Source organism: Theropithecus gelada, chromosome 6 (assembly GCF_003255815.1).
Source record: "Theropithecus gelada isolate Dixy chromosome 6, Tgel_1.0, whole genome shotgun sequence".
Lineage (NCBI taxonomy): Eukaryota > Metazoa > Chordata > Mammalia > Primates > Cercopithecidae > Theropithecus > Theropithecus gelada.
The window spans coordinates 18,102,428-18,127,264 of NC_037673.1; positions in this window are offsets into that span (position 1 = coordinate 18,102,428).

The window sequence follows — 24,837 nt, forward strand, 5'->3', positions numbered from 1 at the left end:
CAGTTACCTCCACATAGTTTCTAAATGTGGGGATTTGGGGGATTACAATTTAAGATTAGATTTTTATGTGTTGACACAGTCAAACCATATCAAGAATCTTTGTTGATTTTCCTATTGGATTGTTCACTTTAAACTTTCCATGTATTAGCTTTGCGTAAAAGCAATAGTGGTTTTTGCTATCACTTCCAATCGCAAAACCCACAACTATTATGTTTTGCATCAACATAATACATGTGCACACATACTTAAATATACACACATGCCTATCTATATAAGATATCAACACTTCAGCTAATTACTTGTATTAAAATATTTTATCAAAATTTTATTTATCACTTAGCTTTTTAATTGCTATAACATAGTTGTAAATATTTTAGGATACATGTGATATTTTTATACATGCATACAATGTGTAGTGATCAAATCAGGATAATGGGGACATCCATAACCTCAAACATTTATTTTATCTTTGTGTTGGGAACATTACCATTCTTCTCGTCTATTTAAAAATATACAATAAATTGTGGTTAACTATAATTTTCCTACTACATTATCAAATACTAAAACCTCTTCCTTCCATCTAGCTGTATTTTTGTACCCATTAAACAAATTTTCTTCATCCCCCTCCTCCTCTCTTTTATTCCCAGCCTCTGGTAACCACCATTCTACTCTCTACCTATTGAACTACACTTTTTAGCTCCCACAAATGAGTGAGAAGATGAAATATTTATTTTTCTATGCCTGGCTTATTTCACTTATTATAATGAACTCCAGTTCCATCCATGTTGCTGTAAATGAGAGAATTCCATTCTTTTTTATGGATGAATAACACTTTACTTTTTTATGGGGTCTTATATAGATATTCTAAATTTATAAGTGAATACATATTTCAATTTTTTTCAAGATTTAATTTGAACAACTAAAAATTCTGACATAAAATATGGATTTCCCCACACCATTTCAAAATGAAATTTTCCCTTGTTGTCTGTTATCTTCTGTTCCTTCCAGCCATGATAATGACGTTTAAGATCTTCATTCTCAATTGGACTGTTGTGGAAGACCCAAATCATAATTGCAATTTAATCTCTTCTAAACTCATCAGCATAATGATAAAAGTTCTCTGCATTTGATGTCAAAATACCTCTTCACTGAAACTACCCTCTGTGTTGCCAGTGTATTAATATACTAATCACAAAACACCTGCCGTTCACTGCTTTCCATACTTATTTATATTGTACTGCTTTACCTCCTACTCCCTGTTTCTTCATTACTCCTTGTTGGATAGACCTGAACTTCATTAGAGGTCCAACCTAAACAACATTCCCTATAGAAATATTTTCTGATGCCTTTCTTGAAAGGAATGCATCAACATGTGTGGCATTTTAGAATACCTGGGCATTTTATCATATGTTGTGACTAAGTTTTTAGTAAAAGAAATTCACCTACTAGCTAATTTTAGGAAGCATCTACATGATGGTGCCTATTCCAGCATGTGGGAAATGCTCAAGTGGAGTTTTGAACTAACACACTGCAGTGTAAGGAAGGTAGATGATCAAACTGACTCGACTTCTTTCTCTGTGTATTGACACTTTCTCTCAGTTATTTACTCTTGTTCTAATTAAATCTTTGGATGTGAGAAGTACTTATTAGTCCTGGTTATTGAGTGACAGACAGGAGATAGATAAGAATATTTCTGCCCAGAGGAGAAAGGTAGTCAATAAATTAATCAATTTAAGTCATGATAAAATGAGCCACAAACTATCCATTCATTCATGTGTTCTAAAAATCAATGATTTTAACAGCACCAGTGAAATGAATCAGATGGTCTTTGCTAAGATAAATTTGTTACTACATTTTGGATACCATCATGGGTTAAACAGAGTATCTTCAGAGACCTCTTTTAATATAAAATCATAGATTTAACAATAAATTTCTTAGGTAAAAATGCACTTATTTCTAATATTAGATCCTTCTTACATGTTGTCCCTTCTACTCACTTTCCCTCTCTCTTTAGCCCACTAACATATATATTTTTTTCCATTCTGGCAGAAAAACCTAAGCACAGGATGACAATAAAATGTTATGAAACCTGTACAATTTCTTAAAAATTGTATTACTTAAAGAAAATATAAATAAATAAAAGTTATGTTTACATTGAAATAAAATAAAGGATGGGAAAAGGTAGTATCTAAGTTTCCTACTCATTGGCAATTCTGTAAGTTATACTTTTCAAAATATTTAAAAGAAAGCAATATAATTGGCAGCAATTCATGTAACAATTAAGAACATAGAACATAAAATTAGACATCAAATGTTAAATTACAACTTTACCTCATATGCTGAGTGGTAATGAATATGTGCATTTTTTATTGTCAAAAGTTACTCATCGTAAACAATAATTCATTTAATGTCTTTAGTCATATCCCCTCTATTATTTCTGAATCAGTTATTTATATTCTCTTTTATTCTTTATTGATATACAAAGATGTATCAATTTTCTTATTCAATTCAAAGCATCAATTTTTATTTTATTGACATTTCTATATTTTTCTTTTTCATCGACTTTAATTTTATTATTATATTTTCTTTTCATCTAGTTACATTAGACATACTTTGGTCTTATATTTCAGGTTTCTGAGGAGAGCAACTTAAATTATAATATTAGACCTTTATTTTTTCCAGTATAAGAATTCAAAGCTAAAATTTTATTGCAGAATTATTAATAAGTTGCCCTTTAATTTTATTTACTTCAAAATATTTAAAAATTTCCCATGCTATTTATTTTATTTTCTATTTTATTTGGAAGAATGTTAACATCCCAATACTAGGGATTTTCCAAATATCTTTATGAAATGAATTTCATTATTATAAGAGAACATGCTGTATGCAATATCAAACTTTTATATTGAAACTCATCTGATTACGAATTAGTATCTCTCTTGGTGAATGTACAATGTGCACTTGAAAATAATATTCTGCGGTTGTTGAGTGTTCTATAAATGTCAATTAAAGCAAGTTAACTGATTATGTTAAGTTTTCTATATCATTATTGTCTATAGACTATGAATTACTGAGGGGTGTTTAAAATCCCCACCTAAAATTGTCAATTTGTCTGTTGTATTTTCAATTCTGTCATTTTTTAACTTATATATTTAGAAACTCTGTTATAAGTGTTATAAACATTTAGGATTATTATATCTTCTTGATTAATACTTAACCTATTATTATGAAATTTCCTTCACAATCTGTGATATTATGTTTAGAGTCTCTTTTTCCAGATATTAATATAGCTATCCACTTTATTATGAATAATTTTGTACTATTATATCATCTTTCTTTTTATTTTAGCCTATCTTACTCTCTAAATTAAAATGAGATTCTTTTAGGCAGCACAAAGTTAAATTTTCTTTTTTAAATCCACTTCTAAAAGCTCTTCTAATTAGAGTATTTGTTTCATTTACACTTAATGTACCATGATTGGATTTTAAAGAATCATCTGGTTGTTTTCTGTCTGCTGATTTTCCTTTTCCCCCTATTTTTTGTCTTCTTTAGACAAAAATATTGAGTATATTGTTTTATCTCTAATTGCCTGTTAACCTCCTAGTACGTTTTAAATTTTAGTGGCTACTCTTGGGTTAATAATGTCCATCTTATCTCATTATAATCTGACTTCAAATAGTAACATAGCTCTTCACATACAATATAAGAACTTATACTTTCATTTATCCTCTTTTATTCTTATATAAATTGTATTTTATATTTTAGTTCTACATGTTATAATCCAACAATACATTATTATTTTTCCTTCAGTTTTTCCTTGAAATAAAATTTTTAAAAATGTCCTTCATTCTTACCTTCAAATATCCCATATTTGGAGCTATTTTTTTCCAAGATTCCATCTGGCATTATTTTTCTTCTGCTGGAAGAAATTCCTTTAACATTTGCATAGTGCAGATTTATTGGCACTAAGTTTTCTTATAGTTTCACCAGTCATATTTGAATTCACTAAGGTTTTTCTTCAGTAGTTTTCCCCAAATAAGTTTGCACGCTCCAAACTATCCAACTAAAACATTTGTTTTTGAGGACTGTTAGGTTTGTCCTTGGCTTACTCTTCGTTTTTTTAAGGATCATGAAACTATCACTCCATTGTCATCTGTTCTTGAATATTATGGAGTTGCCAGAGCCTGATGCCATTTTCCCTTTAAAAGTGACCATAGGGTTTTTTTTTTTGTTTTTTTTGTTTTTTTTAAGTCCTGCAACTTAAGTAATGTATATTCCAGTGTTGACAAGTGTGGGCAAATATTTCCTGGTATAGTGGATGCTCTTTGGAGGAGTTTTGTGGCATCTTTAATTTTAGAAAATGTTCCTAAATTATAATTAATTATTATAATAGCTGAATTTCACTTCAGAAACTCCAGCTATACATATATTGAATCAAATTTGTGCTTTATGTTATTTTTTCAAATTTTTTTAAAAAAGTATTTATTTCTAACACATTTTGTTTACTTGTCTCATTTCTAGCTTCTGAATCACTTATTGTCATTTCTTAATATTTTTTCAACTATGTTTTCTTCAATTTTACTTTCTTTCTGTGGCAATTATACATTTTCTTCTGGTTTTTTTTTTTTTTTTTTCAGAATGGAGTTCTGTGAGCTCAGTTTCAGCTATCTGCTGTCTTCAAACTCATATAAGTTCTTAGATTTCTGCTTTGTGTTCTTACTTTTTATAATTAATTGCTTTATATTTCACTAAAAAAAACCCCAAAACCTGTGATTTCAATTGTCCTTTCCTACACAACAACATTTATGTGGTGAGCAGTTTCTTGTCTGTTACTAATCATGTTCTTCTGCTTTCTTTATTCACACGACACTCTTATATTGATATTTAATTGACTGCTCTCAGTTATTCATTATTGAAAGGGCTGGGTTTCCTAGAGCAGCTATTTCTGGCAGGGTCTTGTGATAGAGTAAGGGGCAAGGAAGTATTTTAGGCAAATTGGTGTTCATAAGCAAAGGACCTCTTCTTTCCAGCTGCTGAATAGATAGGTTGCAGTCTAAAAATATGGCTTGCTTATGTCATTCTTTGTATAGTGTGAGCCTCTATGCATTTGTGGATTATAACAGCTCTAGGGATCCACTTTCTATATCCGTTTTGTAGACACAACACATAGCTTTTACACTGCACTGCTTCACCTTCAGGGAATATAGTCTTGTTAATTCGTAAGAGACCTGTTAGCACTGATCTTTCTCCTCAGCTGCTCTCCACTTCCTGCCATACATCTCCTGTAGAAACTCGACTTGGAATCCATCGCTCGTTTTGCCAACCTTTGAGTTTGCATATTTTTTTTGTAAATTGCTAGGAGAATAAGGAGGAAAGGCTGATTTTAATCAGTCATGTATAGATTAGAATTATCCCTTTTAAAATTTTTGTTACCCTGGGATCTTATTATATTACAAAATAAATAATTAATAACAATTAAAAATCTGAAAAAGTGCTGAAATGCCGCAGTGTAGTTTTGCTGATTCTTTCATCTTTTGACCTTTCATCATATGCTTGTTTAAAAAAGTGTCTGAATTAGGTCACCAAATGTAGTGGTATTAAAGCGCCAGCAGCTCACAGAACTGAGTGAATTACGAAATCTTAAGACCGAAGTCAAAAGTTCTATACTATCATCAACATTGCAGGTTGTGTTCTTGTATTGGACTATTTTTTTCAGGCACATTTCAGGATGGGATGTTACTGCAAAGTTGTTAGTGAGCTTTTCCTTTTGGTTTTCAAAATCCCTACACCACACTTATATCCATTGAGTATTACAGAACGACTGCTGAATGACAAATATTTCAGAAGCCTTATTTTTTATTTTAGAAATATTTGAAGATGGAGCTATGGGAGACTGATTTGGTTTGGTAGTGAGGGCTTTCTCCCAGGCTTGCAAAGAGAAGACCACCTTATTGCTGTGTCCTCATAGGACAAAGACAGAAGAAGAAAGCAAGCTGTGTGGTGTCTCTTCTTATAATGGCACCAATCCTAGCATGGGGACTCCAGCCTTGTTGCCTCACCTAAACTTAATTACTTCCCAATGGCCCCAGCTCCAAATACAATCACAGTAGGAGTAAGGGCTTCAACATATAAATTTAGGGTAAAACACAATTCAGTTCATAGCACATAATGAGATAGAGTCTGTGGACATCACTTTATAAAACAGGTTGGCTAAAAGAAATACATTTGAGAGTTCCCGATTCAAAGCTCCTATGTGGGAATAATTTGTTAACTAATGTAAATTCTAATTGTCGTGAACAAAATCTGCATAATTTGAAGATATTTGAAAAAATATCTATATTAACATGCTTTAAGTCTTATAATAATCCTCTATCTTTTCTCCTCCTTTCCACATATGCATATTCATATATCCCCTCTGAAAACATATTTCCCATTGAAGGCATATTTCAAATTTAAGTTTATCTTTGTGCATCGGATTTAAAAGACACATCAGTGACTGGGTCATAAATTTTGAATGGCGATTGCATGCATCTCATTTCCACAGTGATTAACGGTCCAGTTGCCAGCCCATTAAATGTAACTTACATTCAGCTGCTGAATCCAGAGCTACATTTCAGTTAATTGTAGTTCTGCCAGAAAGAACATAAATGTGGTAGTCCCTAGTAAGACTTGACTAGTTAAAACACTTGATAATACTACTTTTTCTTACTTTTCTCATATCTACCCTTCCATCTTCTCACTGTGCACATCAACCTCTTCAGTTAAGATGCTATGCAGTGAGTCTCAAAGGTTGATAACCAAGATAAAACATGGCCATGGCCTTCATTTCCCTGCAAGTTCACTTAGTGTAGATTCTTCGTCCACCAGCTTTTCCCTGTTTAATTACTAAGTGACAAAACATTTAGGTGGTTTTGTTTTCCATTTGAAACTTACCATGATTCGTAAGAAATGATGAAATACTCATTTGGGCCAGGATAAGGGGAACTCGTAAGTTTTACATGGTCCATCCAAGTTTACCACAATGATAAGGAAATTATTTCTGGTTGCAATTGGTGATGCCAGAGGAGTAAATTTGAATTAGAAACCTAGTTTCCTTTGGAGAAAAAAAAAAGATTGATTTTGAGTGGGAGAGGAAAAGGAGAATGCAGGAAGGTAATTAGAGGTTTTTAGCTGAGTGGAATGACACAGTACTGGAGAGGTTTGTTTATCTAACTAGATTCCAAAGGCTGAAACTCCACATACTTCTAAACTTTAAAGCTTCAACTTCAATATATTTTCAAAGCAGCCCAGAAGCATTAAAAAATATTTCCAATCTATCCAGTTTAACGATCTCAGTATGTATTTAATGTTTTACAGGGAAATGTCATGTAACTTATTGTACAACAACAATAACTCTGTGAAGTTACTTGTTCCCATTTTATAACTAAGCTCAAAGAGGTAAAGAGGGCAATTACAGATTTCTGTACATTAAACCCGGATCATGTGATCAACTCCAATTCCTGATAACTGTATCTTTCTTACTTACCTGATTTTCTGTTCACTCATTCTTGTTTTTACCATGATTCCCACTCAATTACTCCTGCTTAGCTCGCATAGAGATGTTAGAAATCAAGTATTCCAAACCTCACTTATGTTATAAATGATGAAACTAAACTCCAATGTACTAGTTAATGGCCTAAGGGTACACAGCCAGTTACTCACAGATTTGAGAACAAAACACAGGAGTGATCTGATGTCTGATTCAGTAATGTCTTCCACTGCGTGTTTGTCTCTCTTTCTCTGTGTGTGTGTGTCTGTCTGTGTGTGTGTGTGTGTGTGTGTGTGTGTGTGTGTGTTCTTCTTGGGCAATTGAGAAACAGTCCTGGGAAGATAACAAAGAATGAGCCACTTCATTGTGCAGTTGCTCTGTAGAATAAGTAAAAATATTTCTTGAAATCTATAAACAGAAATCATTTTTTCCCACTTCAATTATCTACTTTCTTCAGGTAAAATCTTGTTCGTGTGTTTTGGATTTTGAATACGAATCTTACTTGTTCTTATCAGGAGTGGTTCAATTTATGAGAAGTTTCTGTCTTTATGCGGGTTTCATTCTACTGAAAAGACAACAGGTCCTGATGGGGACAGTTTTGCAATATAAAGGGTACATTCTTCAGCCTCCATATTTAAAAGATTTATCATTGATAGGTTTGAACCTGTGTCCCCACCCAAATCTCATGTTGAATTGTAATTCCAAGTGTTGGAGATGGGGACTGGTGGGAGGTGATTGGATCACAGGACTGGTTTCTCATGAGTGGGGTAGCACCATCCCCTTGGTGTTGCTCTCATGAAAATGAGTGAGTTCTCATGAGATCTGCTTGTTTAAAAGTGTGCAGCACTTCCCCGCTCTCTCTCTTGTTCCTTCTCCTGCTATGAGAAGTATTGCTTTGCCTTCACTTTCTTCCACGATTGGAAACTTCCTGAGGACTCCCCAGAAACAGAAGCTGCCATATTTCCTGTAAAGCCTGCAGAACTGTGAGCCAATGAAACCTTTTTTTCTTATAAATTACCCAGTCTAAGGTATTTCTTTACAGTAGTGTAAGAACTGACAAATACACTCATGAACTACTCAATATAGGAAACTGAATTTTTTGGAGCAGTGCTCAAAAGATAAGGGAAGATTTTTCCTTAGGATGTGTGTATTTTATATTTCTCTTAAGAATTCTTCCTGTTTCATTTTTGACTCAACAAAAGACTGCCTAATTTATATGGTGTGTCAGCATGGGCTGGTGGTGATGATCTTCCCTGCGTATAGATAAGAAGGCAATGCATTGTTTGTGGAGAATATAAACAATAATAAAATTGACTATAATCAGTATGATTTGTATTAACACCATGAACTGGCAATTTGGAACAATTACAGTTTTAAAATACACCCCTGCACTAGACTGAGCAATTTCTGCTATTTGTGCTACCCTCAATACACCACTGCCTAAGAAATAATTCATCAGTTTTTATGTCTATGCACCTCGACCATTTTGGTTACATGAAGCTTGTTTTTGTCTAGCAAATTCATCAGGAAGTCTCCTGGAAATAGTATTCTCTGAGTCCTTCCACTTTCAAACATGTTCGTTTTCATGGCCTTTGAATTAAAAGTAAATTTGGCTAGGTATAAAAATCTTTTGATCACATTTTTTTCTCATATTTTTACTTTATGGAATAGAGTGTTTCTGTTAGAACCTTATGATAATCTGAACATCTTAGACGTTTGTGCTTGGATACACAACGATTTTTATTTTTTCAATGTGGGTAATTTTTATTTTTATGTTTTTCAAGTAATACATTAGTTTTTGAGCACTTTAGTCTCCCAGAAAAATTGAGAGGAAAGTACAGAGAACTCTCATCTACCCTTTCACAGACTCCTTCCCTATTTTCTCTTTTATTAACATCTTGCAGTGTTACAGTTATAATTGAACAAATATTGATAAATTATTTTCACACTAAGGACTGTAGCTCACATTTGACTTCACTCTTGATGTTATACATTCTATGGGTATGGACAAATGTATAAAAGCATACATCAACCACTACAGCATCAAATAGAAGAGTGTCTCTGTCCTAAAAAACATCTGTGCTCTATGTATTCATCCCTCTCCTCTAACTCCTGGAAAAATAGATTATGACAACCACTGATCTTTTTGCTGTGTCCATAGTTTTGCTTTTTTCAGAATGTCCTATAGTTGGAATCATTCAGTATGTAGCCTTTTCAGATTGACTTCTTTCATTTAGCATTACGCATTTAAGGTTTCTCTGTCTTTCATGCTGTGGAGACTAAAGTAACCACATCTTGAATGCTAATCAGCTATGTTAACCTCTGATTAGCCCCAGTCCCATGAATGCCTCCTGATTCCTACTTTATTTACTGTGCCACTGTAACAACAAAGTAACCTTGAATTTATTGCAAAATTATAGGCCATGACAAACATAGTGTTCTTGCCTGTTCTGGAGCGTGCCTTTAATTGTTGTGCTAGAGTACATATATCCTTTGCTTATGGTATAAAAGCCCTGGGTCTGGGAAGTAACAGTGCAGAGATCTACTTGTCTTGCAGCTGCTCAATACCATGCTTATGCCTGAAATTGCACTTAATAAATCAACCAATACCAAAAAACTGGATTCATCCGCCTTCCTCTTTGGTGTCTTGGCACCTTTGGCACTGAGGGGTCACTTTGCATATATGGTCCTTTCCTGTTACACATATCTTCATCTTTCATTTCTTTCTGTGATTGATATATTCCATTGTCTGGTTGTATTACAGATTATGTATCCATTCACTGACTGAAAGATATATTGATTTTATCCAGGTTCAGGCAAATATGAATAAAGCTGCTGTAAACATTTGTGTGAAGGCTTTTGTGTGGACATAAGTTTTTAATTGATTTGCATAAATACAAAAAAGCTCACTTGCTAGATCAAATGATAAAATGTTTAGTTTTGTAAGAAATTGCCAAATTTCTTCCAAATTAGCTATACCATTTTGCATTCCCACCAGCAATGAAACAGAACTCCTCTCTTTCCACATCATTGTCAGCAGTTCGGGTTGTCGGTGTTTTGGATTCTGACCATTCCAATAGGTTCACTGTGGTATCTCATTGTTGTTTTGGTTTGCCATTCCCTAATGACACATGGCCTTGAGCATCTTCTCATATGCTTGCTAGAGATTTATATAATTTCTTTGACAAGGTTTTTCTTCAGATTTTTTTTTTTTTTTTGACGGAGTCTCACTCTGTCACCAGGCTGGAGTGCAGTTGGCGAGATCTCGGCTCGCTGCAATCTCTGCATCCCAGCCCTCAGCCTCCCAAGTAGCTGGGATTACAGGTGCATGCCACCACACCCAGCTAATTTTTGAATTTTTGGTAGAGACGTGGTTTCACCATGTTGGCCAGGATGGTCTGAATCTCCTGACCTCGTGATCTGCAACCCTCGACCTCCCAAAGTGCTGAGATTACAGAAGTGAGCCACCGCCCCCAGCCCAGATCTTTTGTCTATTTAATTATTTTTCCCTTATTGTTGAACTTTAAGATTTCTTTGCATATTTTGTATAACTGTCCTTTATCAGATATGTGTTTTGCAAAGATCTTCTCTGAGTCTGTGGCCTGTCTTTTTATTCTGTTAAGGTCATCTTTTTTGGAACAGAAGTTTTAATTTTAATGAAGTCCAACTTGTCAATTTTTCATTCATGGTTTGAGCTTTTTACATTGTATCTGAAAATGCAGTAGCAAACCCAAGGTCACAGATTTTTTTCAACATTATCATCCAGAAGTTTTTTAGCTCTGCATTTTACATTTGAGTATATGATGAATTTTGAGTTATTTTTTGTGAAAGGTATAACATCTGTGTCTGTATATTTTATTTTGCACATGGATATTCTGTTTTTCTAGCATCATTTGTTGAAAAAATCCTCTTCTTTCTTTTCTTCGTCAAATTGCCTGTGCTCTGTTGTCTACAATTAGTTGACTATATTTGTGTGATTTCATTTCTGGGTTCTTTGGTCTGTTCTATTGATCTGTTTGCCCGTTCTTTCACCAATATCATAATGTCTTGATTTTTGCAGCTTTATAGTAGGTATTAAAATTGAGTAATGTCCATACTTCCTTTTTGTTTTTCTTCAATATGGGGTAAGCTACTCTAGGTCTTTTATTTCCACATAAACTTTATTTATTTACAGAGACAAAGTCTCACTTTTTTGCCCAGGCTGCAGTGTGATGACTTGATCTTAGCTCACTGCAACCTCGACCTTCTGGGTTGAAGCAATTCTCCTGCCTCAACCTCCCAAGTGGCTGGGACTACAGGCATGTGCCATCATGCCCGGATAATTTTTGTATTTTTAGTAGAGATGGGATTTCTCCATGTTGGCCAGGCTAGTCTTGAACTCCTGACCTCAGGTGATTCCCCACCGCTTGGACCTCCCAAAGTGCTTAGATTACAAGCATGAACCACCGCGCTGTACTCCATATAAACTTTAGAATTAGCTTTTCTATAGTCACAAAATACCTTGCTTAAATTTTTATTGGGATTTCTTTGAGTCTGTAGATGAAATTGGGAAGAACTGATATTATGACAAAATTGAGTCTTCCTAGCCACGTACAGAAATATATCTCCCTATTTATTTGTATCTTCAATTAATTTTTTAAAAATGTCTAATTATTTTACTTTTAAAAGTTTCAGAATATTTTAGTTATACAGTCGGTACTTTAAATATTTAGATTAGTGCTTACTTTTGTTGTTTTAAGAATATTTCACTGAGAAATGGTTTTAGTATGAGTCTGTTCCAATGTTTTGGTTTAATCTTTTGGGAACTTTTGTTAAATATATATTAGATTATTTTGTCAATCTTCCATAGTATCACTTTATCTTGAATACATTTTTATACCTCTCATTTATTTTTATTTATTCATTTGTTTTATTTATTTATTTAGAGACAGAGTTTCTTGCCTGTCACCCAGGTTGGAGTGCAGTGATGTGATCTCGGCTCACTGCAACCTCTGCCTCCTGGGTTTAAGTGATTCTCCCGCCTCAGCCTCCCCAGTAGCTAGAATTACTGGAGTATGCCATTATGCCCAGCTAATTTTTGTGTTTGTAGTAGAGATGGGATTTTGCCGTGTTAGCCAGGCTGGTCTTGAATTCCCAGGTTCAAGCTATCCACTTACCTCAGCCTCCCAAAGTGCAGTGTGAGCCAACACACCTAGCCTCCTCTCATTTATTTTTAAACTTTAAAAATTATTCTTTCTATCTCAGGTAACTATTGAAACAGTATCCACTATGTTTATTTGCTCCTGTGTTATGTTTTTTCTAGCTTTATCTTGACTTCTTAAAATTTTGTTCTTTCCTGTTTTTCTTTATTTGTGTACCCCCTCTTTTCAAGTCATCATTTGAACCAGTCATCTCATTTTTTTTTTTTTTTTTTTTTTTTGAGACGGAGTCTCGCTCTGTGGCCCAGGCTGGAGTGCAGCGGGGCAACCTCGGCTCACTGCAAGCTCCGCCTCTCGGGTTCATACCATTCTCCCGCCTCAGCCTCCCGAGTAGGTGGGGCTACAGGTGCTCACTGCCACGCCTGGCTAATTTTTTGTATTTTTGGTAGAGATGGGGTTGCACCATTCACACGATGGTCTCAATCTCCTGACCTTGTGATCTGCCCACCTCAGCCTCCCTAATTGCTGGGATTACAGGCATGAGCCACGACGCCTGGCCTCATCTCATTTTTAATTTGTAAAAATAATTCTGATGTATGTGATTTTCTCAAAGCTCTCATTATCTTCTTAATATCAATCGCTCATTTAAAATTTTAGGTTACCATTTTTGATTGTTATGTGAGTTTGTTTTGTAAAAGTGTTTTCATTTTGATGTGTTACACCTAGTGTTTGTATATAGATTCTGATTGTAATACCTGATTGTAATACTTTTCTTAAAAATTTTAAGTGAAATAAATTTTTCTGTACCTTTAGAAGCATGGGAAGGGGCAAGACAATTTTTTCATCTCCATTGCCCTAAAACCCTCTTCTATAGTTTCCATTAAGTGATCAAAAAAAGAAAAAAAAATGTCCCCTGCTTCCTGAGATTTGCCTTCTCAGCATCCTTTCTCACTTTTGTCTTCTTCTTGTGTTTCTTTTATTCTAGATATTTCACATCATTCCCCCTTCAGCGTTGAGCACTATTCTGGAAGAACGCTTCAGACTGTGAGTTTCAAAAGTGCCCAGAGCACAGAGTGATTTCTAAATTTACTAGGATCCCCTTCTATTCCATTTGCCACCTGGATTCTCTTGACCCCCGGCCACTATTGTGAGCCAGTTTTCAGAGATGTCTGTGCACACTTAGCAAAGAGGGCTTCTCTTCTCACACCTATCAGACACCTCAGATGTTCACAGAATGTAGGGCTTGTAACTGCCCTGCTCTGCCCCTGCCTACTCACATATTGTCATCAAGTTTTGTCATAGATGCTGCCTTTTGAGTTTTTGGTTTTGCTATATTCCTTGCAATGCCTATTTTAATTTTAAGAAGTTTCAGAAACTATGTCACCCTTGCCACCATCTTCCCAGGATTTATCTATAGATTACAATATTTTCCAAATGCTAATGGCTCAAACTGGATTGCCCCTCTCACTAATTCGCACACTTTTCTCAGGATACAGCATTTGTTCCTTCACTAATTCAATGAATATTTCTTGAGTGCCAGGCCTTTTTAACCACAATAGATGTAGGAGAAAGCAAGATTTGTAAAGCTTACATTCTCATTGTCAGAGAAAGCTTACATTCTCATTGTCAAGAAAATAATTAAGCACCCACATAATATGTGAGATAGTGGTCAAAACTATGAAGAACACTATAAAACTGGGAATTCAGAATTAAGAATACAGGGAGAAAGGAAGCTTCTTATTTCAAATCAAATAGGCAAGATAGATGTCTTTAAAGTTTTACAGGTAAACAGGGACTTGAAAAAAATAACAGAATGAGTCCTGTAGCAACTTGGGTGCATAGTGAATATAAATTCCAGAATGAAAAAAAATATCAATCCAAAAGTCCCCAAGGCTGTTGCATTCTTGAGGAGCAGTGAAACAGCAAAAACTCCAGTATGGATGAAGAGGAGCACATAAGAATCAGAAAAGTAGGAGAAAAGCCCATAGATGCCATCTGTAAACTAGGCACGGTCTCATGAGCCACTGCAAGGATTTGGGATCCTTTTCTGAAGAAGGTGGGAAGCTACTGTACAAATTTCATGGATTCCAAACAGGATTTGGTTTATGTATTAAAAAAGAATTGTCAGTTTTTGAAGAATACATTTTAAAAAGCAAGGGCAGAAGCGACGTGGAACAGGGAGGCCACTTAAAAATCTACAGCAATAATCTAGAGATGATAAAGCTTAGAGGAAGGTAGAAGGTGAATACAGAGGAGACAGCAAGTGGCAAGACAGAATATGTTTTTAAAGTAGCTAGTTAAGGTTTAAGATGATGATCTTTGATATTGTTTGGCTGTTTCCACACCTAAATCTCATCTTGCATTGTAGCTTCTACAATTTCCATGTGTTATGGGTGAAACGCAGTGGGAGATAATTGAATCATGGGGCAGGTCTTTCCCATGGTATTCTCATGAGAGTGAATAAGTCTGTTGAGATCTGATGGTTTATAAAGGGAAGTTTCCCTGCACAAGTTCTCTTCTCTTGTGTGCCGCCGTAGGAGACATGGCTTTCACCTTCTGCCATGACTATGAGACCTCCCCAACCATGCAGAACTGTAAATCTATTAAACCTCTTTCTTTCATAAATTGCCCAGTCTTGGGTATGTCTTTACCAGCAGTGTGAAAAAAACTAATACAATAAATTGGTACCAGGGGTGGGGTGCTGCTGAAAAGATACCCAAAAATGTAGAAGCAACTTTGGAACTAGGTAACAGGCAGAGGTTGGAACAGCTTGGGTGACTCAGAAGAAGACAGGAAAATGTGGGAAAGTTTGGAACTTCCTAGAAACCTGTTGAATGCCTTTGCGCAAAGTGCTGATAGTGATATTGACTTAAAGTCCAGGCTGAAATGGTCTCAGATGGAAATGAGGAACTTGTTAAGAACTGGAGCAAAGATGACTCTTGTTATGTTTCAGCAAAGAGACTGGCAGCAGTTTACCCTACCCTGGAGATTTGTGGAACTTTGAACTTGAGAGAGATAATGTAGGGTATCTGGTAGAAGAAATTTTGAAGCAGCAAAGCATTCAAGATGTGACCTGGGTGCTGTTAAAGGCATTCAGATTTATAAGGGAAGCAAAGCATAAAAGTTCAAAGAATTTGAAGCCCTACAATCCAGTATAAAATAAAATCAAATTTTTTTGAAGAGAGATTCAAGCCTGCTGCAGAAATTTGCATAAGTAATGAGGAGCTGAATGTTAATCCCCAAGACAATGAGGAAAATATCTCCAGGGCATGTCAGAGGTCTTCATGGCAGCCCCTCCCATCACAAGCCCAGAGGCCTAGGAGGAAAAAATGGTTTGATGGGCCTGGGCTCAGGGTCCCTTTGCTGTGTATAGCTTAGAGACGTGGTGCCCTTCATCCCAGCCATCCCAGTCATGGCTGAAAGGAGCTAAAGTACAGCTGGGGCCATGGCTTCAGAGAGTGCAAGCCCCAAGCCTTGGCGGCTTCCATGTGTGGACTTCTGCAGGTGGATAGAAGTCAAGCATTAAGGTTTGGAAACCTCTGCCTAGATTTCAGAGGATGTTTGGAAACGCCTGGATATCCAGGCAGAAGTTTGCTGCAGGTTAGGGCACTCCTTGGGAACTTCTGCTAAGGCAGTGCAAAATGAAAGTGAAGCCCCCACAGAGTCCTGACTGGGGAACTGTCTAGTGGAACTGTGAGAAGAGGGCCAACATCCACCAGACATCAGAACAGTAGATGCACTTACAGCTTGCACTGTGTGCCTGGAAAAGCTGCTTACACTGAATGCCAGCCCATGAAAGCAGACAGGAGGGAGATTGTACCCTGCCAAGTCACAGGGGTAAAGCTGCCCAAGACCATGGGAACCTGCCTCTTCCACCAGCGTGACTTGGATGTGACACATGGAGACAAATGAGATCATTTTGGAGCTTTAAGATTTGACTGCCCCACTGGATTTTGGACTTGTATGAGGCCTTTAACCCCTTTGTTTTTGTTGATTTCCCTCATTTCAAATGGGCATATCTATCCAATGCCTGTACCTGCATTGTATCTAGGAAGTAGAAAACTTACTTTTGATTTTACAGGCTCATAGGCAAAAGGGACTTGCCTTGTCTCAGATGACACTTTGGACAGTTGACTTTTGAGTTAATGCAGAAATGAGTTAAGACTTTGGGGAACTGTTAGGAAGACATCATTGGTTTTGAAATGTGAGGACATGAGATTTGGGAGGGGATAGATGATATGATTTGACTGTGTCCCCACCAAATCTCATCTTGCATTGTAGCTCCCACAATTCCCATGCAGCATGGGAGGGACCCAGTGGGAGATAATTGAATTATTGGGGCAGATCTTTCCTGTGCTATTCTCATGATACTGAATAAATCTGAGATCTGATGGTTTTATAAAGGGGAGTTTAACTGAGCAAGTTCTCTGATTTTGTCTGCCGCTATGAGAGATGTGCCTTTCACCTTCTGCCATGATTATGAGGCCTCCCCAGCCATGCGGAACTGTGAGTCTATTAAACCTCTTTTTCTGCAAATTGCCCAGTCTTGGGTATGTCTTTATCAGCAGCATGAAAACAGACTAATACAATCTTCATCTGAGAAAGTAGAGCTGACTGTTGCATATTCATACCCAAATTCCAAATAGAAGTCCTCCACGGTCCATGTAAGTGTCAGGCACATAATTTTCAGTCTCTGTTTTGATTCCCTTTGAAGAATTATCACTCAATTCCCCCAAAATAATAAAAAGTTCTGTTTAACTTGGATCATTGAATATAAATGTGGACGATAAATGAATAAGTAGCCTAACAATTCTTACCATCTTACTTTGCTCTCAAATGTTTTCATATCAGTGATGTTCAGGAGCCTCTCATATTCTAACTCTCAAGAGTCTCTTTCTCCATTCCCTGATCAAGCACAGGTTCTCCTTTGACTTTTTCCTTCCACCTCTGTTTTTGTTATAAAATGGGGAAGAAGGGGACGGTTGTACACAGGAAAGTGGTGGAAGAAAGTGAACAGAATAGCTTTTCTTTATCCAGTGGCAAGGTGTAGAGTGGGTACATTTATTCCTCTCTTTTATTTCTTCTCTCCCTTCCTCTTTCTCTCTGTCTCTCTGTCTCTCTCTTTCTCCTTCCTTCCTTCCTTCCTTCTCTCCTTCCTTCCTTCCCTCCCTCCCTCCTTTCTTTTTCTTTCTTTTCTTTCTTTCTTTCTTTCTTTCTTTCTTTCTTTCTTTCTTTCTTTCTTTATTTCTTTCTTTCTTTCTTTCTTTCTTTCTTTCTTTTTCTCATTCTTTCTTCTTTTTTTTCATGTCATGTTGTTTCTCAGTGGCATAATGAAATAATCTGTGGAAGTCTAACAATTTGAGAAATTAAAAAACATTTTTACTCCCTCAAAATCACTCCATATATGGACTTCTGGGAGAAAAAAAAAAAGTGGGACTCTGAAATGCTAGGTCAATGACACTTCATGAAATGTGAATTTTTAAAAATGAGGGAACATATGTAACTCTAACGAACTGATGTCTCTGTCCTCCTTCTGTTCTCTTTCCACCAGCCATATAAATGTGTTATTATCAAGCTCCAAGGTGAGAGAACAGATAGTTTTAGAAGCATGAGTGGGAGCAGGGTAGCATCTTTGTCCTTCAGACCATCAAATCATAGAGAGGACAAAACATTAAGAAACAGAAAGGGGTCATTTCTGAAAGCGAAGGTCTCCACATAGAGAATATTACTTTTCTCCTGTGCAATTTTGAAAGCAGGAAACACCTTCAAGTATGATATGTCACAGCATGGAAAAAAATGGGGACGAGATTGCTCTATAAATTGTCTGCAGAATGGAATGAAGAATCAACTTTTCAGACCAGAGGCCTAGTAGAGGAGAAAAGTGAAATCATTATGGATGAAATGAAGCTGATACTGCTGGTTGATATCAATATGGGACCTTATCTGAAAGTAGTTGGACCAGGAATCACACAATTTACTTCTGTTCCTTTAGCCCAAATTTATTCAAACCCTTAGCTACATTTACAAACTCTCAGCTACAAAAACGTTGTGAAATGTAGTCTTTATAGTTGACAGGCCAAGGCTTACCTCCTGAGTCAAATTTCTTAAGTGATCAAAAGACAGTATATAATATCAGGACTTTCAGTCATGACCATCAAGTCACGGTCAAGGGGTCAAGTCTTGAGAATATGCACATAAAACTCATTCCTGTAGGTTAGTGGCAGAACAGTTCCTGGGGACAACTGGAAATCGCAAATGTAAATATCCACCAGTAGAAAATTTAAAAGACCAAAATGAATAACTGACTGCTCAGTAGAATAAGATAGTCTGTATCCATTTATAAAGGAATAATGTCATGGGAAATGTTTCACATTTTCTTCTAAACGGGATAAAGGAAAGATATAAAACATTCTGCAAAATAAGAACACAATAGATATAGAGAGGTGTACATGTAATTGTAGGTTAAGTCAGAATAGTGAGGTTTCATATATAGACATAAATTCTTTCCATTTTGTAAGAATAAAAATGTGTCTCTTTAATACTGAGGATAGTCCATGAGTGTGTCTTTAATATTTCCACCTCTGCTTTTCCCCCAAATATCTGTTCAACAGATAATATTTTTACCATGAAAATGTAAGCTTATTTTAACATGTTTTCATCATCCTCTTTTTTTCATAAACAGTTCTACGCAGAGAACACCTGCTTTAGATGGAATACTCTTATTTATGTTACTTAACTCAGATCAAGTTATGAATTTAGAATCTTAAGTTATGTTTAGTTTAGAAATAAATGAAGTTACATTATGTTCATACCCTGGCAATATGTGTGAGGTACAGTGTTAAACATAGGGATATCTTTACACTGATCCAAAGGTGTGACTTGTTTATACAGCTGTGTCTCTCAAATTTCTCTTTTTGAGGGAGATGGGGAAGTAAAATTCTTGAATCCTTATAGAATACTAAGGTAGCCTAAGCAGATACCCAGGTATAATTCTTATTTATACTGAAGTCACAAAAGACCAGTGGAAAGAACTTGAATGTGTCCAAAAATAGAGTGTAAAAATATAATGTTATCAATGAACTGGGGATGTGAACAGGTAAAATCAAGTGAAAAGTAGGGTCTTTTGTAGACAGTCTCCAGAAATACTCTGGTAGCTCAGTTAGACAAAGCTATACTTCCTGAATATTGAGAGGGATTGTTGCTTTGAATATAGAGGGAATCTGTATGCGAACTTGTTTGAAATCAAGTCTTTGAACAACTCATAAAAGATCTCTACCATCCATCATCTCAGGACACTTTGCTGAATTTTCACTGACCCTTCCCAGAAGTTGAGTGAAAAACTGTGTTGTACTAACAGCCTCTGCTGAGAAGGCTGGGTACCTACAGAGGAAGACCTATCCTTTCTCATCAGAAACAGAAGTGACTATAAGATGTGAAGAGGCACATGACATGAGGATCTCCTATGAGTGACAGAAGGAGGCAAGGGTGACTCATTGTTTTCATAGTAGAATTCCTGAAAGCAAGAAAAACTAACAGGAACAGAGCTGCCTGTGGAAACAGAGATAGAGAGGAAGCTGTGCTCTCCTAACTGCCATCCACGTTGGATTGGATGGATACCTTGTAACTTGATAGATGGAGTTCCTGTTAAAATTTGAGCTGGGACGTTCTTAAGTTACATTTAGTTTTGAAATAAGTGAAGTTCTGATATAATGACCCTGCCCCACACTTTTTCTAGGATTTCAAGCTCTGTTCAGACTGCCCCTTCAACCTCTCTAGGAGGTTGTGCTCACGTGCATGGTCAACTCCACACAACATCACAGGACTCAGGAAGGGGCCACGTCATGGGGATATGCAAATAAAACTCTCATTCCTATACGATAATTGGGGAACAGTTCCTGGGGACAACTAGAAATCTCTTTCTCAGATGTAAATATCCACCAGTAGAAAATTTAAAAGACCAAAATGAATAACTGCTCAGTAGAATAAAATAGTCTGTATCCATTCACAAAGGAATGATGTCATGGGAAATGTTTCACATTTTCTTCTAAACGGGATAAAGGAAAGATATAAAACATTCTGCAAAATAAAAACTCAATATATAAAGAGAAGTGTAAATGTAATTTTAAGTTAATTCAGAATAGTGAGGTTTCATATATAGATATAAATTCTTTCCATTTTGTAAGAATAAAATGTGTCTCTCTTATAGTAAGGATAGTCCATGAGTGTGTCTTTAATATTTCCACCTCGCTTTTCCCCCAAATTTCTGTTCAACAGACAATATTTTTACCATGAAAATGTAAGCTTATTTTTAACACATTTTTCTTCTATTTTTTTCATTCCTTGGCTTAGAGGAGGTAAAATGTGAATATTTCATGTTAATTTATTTGATAATTTTTGCATAAAGAATAGTTTCTTTGCCTGATTATTTGACATCTATAATTTTAGGCATTATAAACATTATAGAATACTTTTTTTCTTCTTAATCTCAATAGCATATACATATCCTTTGTGCCAGCTAAAAAAAAAAAAAAAAAAAGAATAAAATGGAAAAGGAAGAGAAATACGGATATCTAAGTGAAATAAATATGCCTCAATTAAAAAGATCTTCATTCAATTTTCACTGCTTTAACTACACTGGCAGAAGCTAAAAGATTTCAGGATACATTGATATATTTGTAGAATTCAAAATGCTATTTGTTTTGAACTCACATGCATAGCGACTTTAAGTCATTTTTTTTTTCTATGATTGGGAAGGCCATGCTATCTCACTAATAGAAATGCGGTATGTGAGAGTCCCCTAAGTAATAGATAATTCCCATTCTGTTCAGATGCTTAAGTGAATTTGAGGTCTGTGTTCAGCTTGAAAGCCACTTGGATAGAGCACCCAACCACACACAATTGCCAGCACATTACACAAGGGAAAATACAGAAAATGAAATTGCTGGTAAAGATAATTGCTGTGAATGCAGACTCTGATAGCAGGAGTCTATGGAATACCATACCATCTATTGTTAGCCAGTAAATAAAAGATGCTGTGCTTTGGCTTCAATTTGGGAAAAAGTGGCGGTAGGTTAAGATACCTTAGTGAGTTGGGTAATAAAAGTGTAAAGGTTGGTCCTATTAAGATCACCAATGAATTATAACCCAACAGAACTGGCTCAGTGGGCAGAATGGTTATATGTGGCCAGGGTGCTCATCCTGTTGTTTAGAATGACATCTTTTGGAGAAGTACAATTGCGCTTCCTCTAAAGACTCCTTTCTTTCATCTGAGAAAAAAAGCAGTGGGGAAGAAAGAATAGCAACATTAAAAATATCTAATACAGACAAAAAAGTGCAAAGAAGAATACACATTTGAAAAATGATACCATAATTGTCAACATGGTGGAAAATAAAGAGATAAAGCATTAAATTCAAGAAATAGAGGTAGTCATAGGTATTATATTCAGAGTATATTCACTCTGAGAATCCCAGCCAAAATGAGTTGGTGTGGAGGTAAAAATAATCTGGCAGACACATCTGAAAATAAGGTACAGAAACTTGAAAAAAATCTATTGTAAATCTTGATTGATAAAAACAATTTAGATTTTCCCAAAAAGTAAATTAGAAATCTACGTTCAGTTCATATCAACTTTCTGAAGTAAATACTAGTAATTTGGTCAATAGTGAAATACAGAAGCCAACATCACAGCATCCAGAAAAGAGAGGATGGTTATGAATATAAATGTGTGTAATTGTTACAACCCCTAGCTGGAGAAGCAGGTATCTTTTAAGGTATTAGATAGCCTGGTAGTTTAAGAAGTGTTTGGTAATTTTTATCCAAGAAAGTTTTCTCAAGTGGTGGTTTATATGTGGTCTCAAATATTATTAAGGCAGCTTTTGGGGGGCAGTCTCAGGTTTGATGCCTGTTTCCCCTAGAGAAGCAACATTTTTCTCATTGATACAATGAGGCTCTTGGGAGTTTTTCTTTTCAAAAAAAGATGCATGTATCAAAGGTGAGAATTCAACATACTTTGGCATAACAAAGAATTCTACTTACTAGAAAGAAACTTGGACCGTTCCTTGGAATTCACTGGATCACAGTTTAGTCTATCTTGATTATAGAAGATAACAGTATTTATCAATCCATTGTTATATTGGATCTTATCTCCTGAAATACAACTGTATTGTAATTGAAGTCACAACCTAAAATTGGATGGCTTAAGAAATCAAGTAAAAGGGAAGCTCACACATCAGTTTTCATTTTTGTTTTGATGTAAGAGTACATGCTATAATATTTGCTAGTGGCAATTGCTGTAAAATATGAGGAGTTATTTTGTTAAGAAGATCGAGTTCTAGAGCAGAGCAGAATTCTTCAATCATTCATGGCAGAATGAAAAAGGTTGGTGTGGTTCTTGTCTAAATTACTCAGTTCTTAAAAATTTAAAATCATCATGAACCATTATCCTTTATGGAGTTATTTGAAGAAATTAAAGTTTAGAATTTTGTGTGCAGGTAGAGTTTCCCCCCATTAATAGTGCCTTCTTAATATAAGTTGGTGTTCACTATTACAAAATACCAGTGGGGCCAAAGAATCCCAAGATCTTTGTAAAAAGGAAATCTTTTAGTGTCAGATTGTCCCTTCTAATACCTTTGGAGATGATGTAGCTTTGATTTCTTCATAAAATATTTTAACTGTCAAGACTCTTGAAGATCATGGGTAAGCAAATGATTTTCTTTTTTAACATGGTTGGTTTAAGTAATATTTCGAAATTCACTTATTTTAAGATTACAGACTATTATAGTCATGAAAACTGAATGTTTGTACCTTCCTGACTACATTCTCTTAAGAAAATATTTCATAGGCAGATAATGAAGACCAAGCAGAAGTCTGAGCTGTAGGCATGCTTCTTATTTGTACTTATTCTGCCTTCATTTATGCTGTGGAAAATGAAATTCCAGCAACATTCTTCAATTCTGTTATTTCGATACTTCTAAAAATATATTTGTTTTTACTATATTGTGCTTTTCAAAGTCATAACTCTAAAGAACTTTGTTTTTACATATTGTTTGTTAATGCTTTATTTTAATAAACTTCAAAGTCTGCTTTAAAAAAAAAGGAGAGAGAGGAGCATTAAAGGGGAGTGTAGGAGTTACCACAATTCATAAAGAAATAAACTTAAAAATAAATACATTTAAAAAGATATAAGATATTAACTCACTCTATTTTGAAATGCTATAATTCACAATGAACAGTAAAATGAGGGTCTTTATGGTCTCATAAGAGGTTTTCTTTGTGGAGAAAGTGGCAAGTCTCATTATTCGACTTTTTTGGGTGATTGGAGATGCTGTGATGCAATATTATTATTTTTATTTTCCTTAAGGCCCTGTAATTTTGATCTGTGATGGTGTGCCCTAATATTTTTTATCCAAAAAAGACTATTTTTAAATATCTTGTTGATCTACCTCCTGTTTACTGCTGTAAACTCTCATTACGACCATCTCCATTCAACATATGACCTAATTATATAGTCAAAAACCAAGAGCACATCATCATAATTCTCATATTCAATAATAGAATTTTTTTTTCTATAACTACTATTTTGTTTGATTCCCATTAGAGTAGAGACAGTTGAGTATAAATTTTAGAGAAATACTTTGGACTTCAGGTTTAGAAAAGCTGATGAGTGCTTTTCTTCACTGCCAAAATCCAATTAAAATGAATGAAGTATAAAAGCAGGAGATAAGCTAGGCATGTCGGCCCAGGCCCAGGCCTGTAATCCCAGCACTTTGGGAGGCCAAGGTGGGTGGATCACTTGAGGTCAGGAGTTGAGACCAGTCTGGACAACATGGCAAAATCCCATCTCTATAAAAAAATAATAATAAGTAAAATAAAAATACAAAAATTATCTTTGTGTGGCAGTGCGTGCCTGTAGTCCCAGCTACTCAGAAGACTGGGTCAGGAGAATCTCTTGAACCTGGGAGATGGAAGGCTGCGGTGAGCCAAGAGCACACCTCTGCACTGAATCCCAGGCAAAAGAGTGAGACTCCATCTCAAGGGAAAAACAAAACAAGACAAAAAAAACAAGAGATAATCCATAGCCACTAGGAAACCTTTATGGGTACCACTGGTGTACCTGAAACAGGAAGCTGTCCAAAAGATAGAAAGGAAACAGAATTAAGTTGCTGAAACTG